The sequence below is a fragment of the Propithecus coquereli genome, unplaced genomic scaffold (assembly GCF_000956105.1).
Source record: "Propithecus coquereli isolate 6110/MARCELLA unplaced genomic scaffold, Pcoq_1.0 Scaffold467, whole genome shotgun sequence".
Taxonomy (NCBI): Eukaryota; Metazoa; Chordata; class Mammalia; order Primates; family Indriidae; genus Propithecus; species Propithecus coquereli.
The window spans coordinates 759,432-763,620 of NW_012150474.1; the positions used below are offsets into that span (position 1 = coordinate 759,432).

Consider the following 4,189-nt stretch of genomic DNA (forward strand, 5'->3'; position numbering starts at 1 on the left):
GGCATCCAGCCTGGGCAGCCTCAGTGAGCCATCTGGTTGAACTCTTGGGAAGATAATCTTCTCCACATTGATGGCGGAAGTTAGCAACTAGATATGCACCATTGGAACAAGAAGACCCACCATGGTGCCCCTCAGTGAGCCACCTGGTTGAACTCTTGGGAAGATAATCTTCTCCACATTGATGGCGGAAGTCAGCAACTAGATATTGGTACAAGAAGACCCACCATGGTGCCCAGGCTGGACAGCCTCGGTGAGCTGGTTGAACTCTTGGGAAGATAATCTTCTCCACATTGATGGCGGAAGTCAGCAACTAGATATGCAGCATTGGAACAAGAAGACCCACCATGGTGCCCCTCAGTGAGCCATCTGGTTGAACTCTTGGGAAGATAATCTTCTCCACACTGATGGTGGAAGTCAGCAACCAGATATGCACCACTGGGGACATGAAGACCCACTATGGTGCCTGGGCTGGGCAGCCTCAGTGAGCACATGTGGTTGAACTCTTGGGACGAGAACCTTCCCTAATTAATGCTGGAGAGAAGCCGCTTGCTGCGATTTGGCTATGTTTTTTGGGCTCTTCCAAGTCTCCTGTTGAAATTTGATGCCCAGTGTTGGTGGCGGGCCCATGGCAGCTGTGTGGCTCAGGGGCGGATCCCTCACAAATAGCCTTCTGCAATTCTCCAGAGAGTGAGCGAGCTCTTGCGCTCAGTTTGCACAAGCGCTGGTTGTTGGAAAGACCCTGGCGCCTCCCACTTCTCTCTCCGGTTTCTCTCTGGCCATGCCACCTCTGCTTGTGACATCTCTTGTTCCCCTTGTGTTGTGAGTGCAGATGGCCTGGGTCCCCCGCCAGAAGCAGACGCTAGTGCCACACTTTTATACAGCCTGCGGAATGGTGAGCTGCACAAACCTCTTTCGTTTCTCTATTATGCAGCCTTGGGTGTTCCCTTATAGCAACACAGTGGTCTAAGACACGGCTTCTTCGGGAGCAGGACGCTGGAGGCGACGCAGTCTGTGCAGCTGCCTTTTGCGTCTGCTGTCGTTACCGTCCCGGCGTCATCTTTGATCACGTGTCTACGGAGCCCTGTGCTTTGTATAGGCGTCAACTGCTTGCATCTGAACACACCTCTGCTTGGTTCTTCTCGGCACTTCGTAGACGGCACGAGGGGGTGTGTGGGCAGTCTTGGGAGCGCAGGCTGGGAGACCATGAGCTCGCTGGTCGTGGATTTCTCAATTTTACGTAAAATGAGGAAGCATGAGGTTAGGAGGAGGAATTCAAGGAAAAAGGGAAGGGCCTGGCCTGAAACTTCGCGGCCCTGGAATCGGCGTGCTCGCTTTCCGAGGAGGGAGACCGTCCGTAACGCAGGCGTCTGGATGCCGGCGTGCCGGGCAAAGGAGGGAAGAAAAGTGGTTTGACGGCGGGCAGACGGATGCCGCGGGGTAAGCCGCTTCCTTGCCTCTGTGGCGCTTGAACGACGTGCTGAGTCACGGGGGTACCTCGTTCTGCTTGGTCGGGCCAGCGGGGACCTGCGGGTCGGGAATTGGGGTCCCAGCAGGAACAGGGTCCGCACGGGGATGTCAGGGGGTGCTGCGTGTTAACCTCTGTGTCAGCCGCGCCCGGAGCATTTCAGAAATGAAACATTTCGGCTCCGACCCGGACGGCTGAAGTCAAGATGGAACCGTCCATCGGGGGTTTCCTGTGTGAGATGCAGATCGTTCTGTCTTTGCTTTAAATCTGAGAAGCCGTAAATGAGATGTGCTTTTAATCTGCGGAGCTGCTCTGGGACGCGGAACTTGGCAGCTCGTACCTGCAGGGGGACCGGAGTCTGTAGAAAGGGGACAAGAAAACTCAGTCTGTGGAAACCGAGAGAAGAGAAAGCGGGTAGGGCATGGACGAAAAGGCCAAAACATAGTTTGATTTTGCATTTGTATAAAACATCTACAACAGGTAATTCTGTAGAGACAGAAAGCAGATTAGCAAAATTATTGTGCATGCTTCCTTTGGGCTGTTCAGGATGGGGCTGGTTTTGGGTTTTTTGGGTTTTTTTTAAGTCAAGTTTAAAGAAGTGTGTGGTTTTGCACCATCACAGTGACAAGAAGGACGCCGGTGGGAGCTCGGTTCTGAGGAAGCGAAATGGGGAACTGTCATAACAAATTTAGTGACTCACACTCTCCCGAAAGGGGCACAGCCGCTGCTCCGTACCGTCGCCGGAGCAGCGTGGAAGGGGCCTCCGCGAGGAAGGGAGATGAGCTCGTGAAACGCCACGGCGAGGAGAGAGGTCTCTTCCTTCCACTCACCCGGGATTCGCTGGCTGAGGCCCCCCGAAACAAGAGATGCGTTAACGAGAGAAACACAAGCACACGTCTAGGAACGGACGTCCACTCACGTATGCGTAGGAGTTGCCCAGAGAAGAGCGAGGGGGTCTCAAAGCCGAGGCTGAGAACTGAGGATCGAATATCGTCTTCAGCTGGAATGGAAAAGAAGGGAGCGGGAAAGTCCAGCCACGGGGAGGCGGCCGGGAAAATCAAGGCGAACGCCAGTGAAGGTTGCAATGTGGATTCAGGTCGGCGCCTTGCCCTGCTTGGAGCCTGCCGGGAATTACAGACGCCTTATCGCGGGGCCGGGCGGGAGGCGCTCTTGGAAGCAGAGGTTCCCTGGACGCATGCCGATGTCCCTTGTATCAGAGGGTAACGTCGACGCTGTGTTTGGATGTGCTCTCAAAATAACCGGCTCAAAATAATCCGCATGCCAACGGGGCGTGCTTTGGGGTGGCGTGTTCCGGTCTCATAGTCTCCTGCGGGGTGGCGTATTCTGGTCTCCCAGAGTCGTAGTTGGGGTGATGTATTCCGGTCTCATAGTCACACTTGGGGTGATGTATTCTTATTTCATAGTCACACTTGGGGTGCTGTATTCTGGCCTCATAGTCACACTTGGGGTGATGTATTCTTATTTCATAGTCACACTTGGGGTGCTGTATTCTGGCCTCATAGTCACACTTGGGGTGATGTGTTCTGGTCTCATAGTCACACTTGGGGTGCTGTATTCTAGTCTCCTAGTCACATTTGGGGTGCTGTATTCTGGCCTCCTCTACACCTCACAGCGGAGCTGGAAAGACAAGGACAGGAGGTGCAGAAACCACAAACACCTGAGGGGTCTCGCAATGTGGCCCGTGCCTACCCCGCCTGCCCGCTCCCTGCTGAGTGGCAGCTCAGCTGCAAAGCACCAAGGGCACTGGGACAGGTCACAGACACTGGCGGCGTGGAAGGTGCGTGGCGCGAGGAGGGGAGGGGAAACCGCGCGGTCGGGCTACGGCAAGGAAGCACGTTCTCCTGGAGCACGTGGAGGGAGCACGGACCTGCCCGCAGCTTGACCTCAGGCGTCTGGTGTCCGGGACCGAGTGAGGACAAATACCTGTGGTTTTAAGCGCCCTAGTCTGTGGTACTTCATTACGGCAGCCCCAGGACACTCACGCACCAGGCAACGGTGGGAGAAGTCGGCCCCAAGAAGAACGTCAATGCCCCAGACACGTAACGGCCCGGCAGAGGGGGTTACCTAGACCCAGTGGGGCTCTGCACCTGTTAGAGTCACCTGGAGGCCCTCACGGAATCTGCAGCCCAGGCTGCAACCAGGCAGACTGAGCATCTCTCGGGTGCCGTGCGTGAGCCCCCCTCCCCCGAGCACAGAAAGGCTGGAAAGACCCAGGTGGGGTCTCGAGGGACCTAGACAGAGCGGGATCCAGCCCTCAAGGGGGGGAAAGCCGGGCTCATGCCCGTTGCATGCACAGGGGCTCGAGGTGGGTGGGGAAGACCACACAGATCTGCTCTAGTGGCTTTTACTTCCCCTTGACAGCAGCTGAGGTTCCCTGCAGAGAGTGCCGGCTCAGGGAGGAGCGACCTCTGAGAGAACATCCAGGTGCACGAACCTGAGGCCGGGTGGGCGGTTCCCCCCAGGTGCACTGTCTGGCCCAGGTGTGCGCACCTCAAGTGCAGAGGGGCGGATGTGGAGGACATGAGGTCACAAGGGTGGCAGCCCACCGGGGCTTGGGGAGGTCTGGAAGCTAGACATATTCACACCTGCCCTTAAAAAAAAAAACCGTATACAAGAGGTGCTATATCACCATTGTTTCTTAAAGCTGAATAGTACTCCATGGTATACATATACCACATTTTATTAATCCACTCATGGATTGGT

The 4,189-nt window shown here is 55.7% G+C and overlaps 1 protein-coding gene across 1 annotated transcript in view; it reads left to right on the forward strand.

The window, feature by feature from the left end:
* Nucleotides 1-845: 845 nt before the first annotated feature.
* The window catches only part of CSF2RA (colony stimulating factor 2 receptor, alpha, low-affinity (granulocyte-macrophage)), a 21,606-nt gene continuing 18,262 nt past the window's right edge, over nt 846-4,189 (forward strand). Inside the window, exon 1 of the mRNA XM_012655186.1 lies at nt 846-892. The gene's annotated coding sequence lies outside the window, so the exon portion shown is untranslated. The remainder of the gene's footprint in view (nt 893-4,189) is intronic.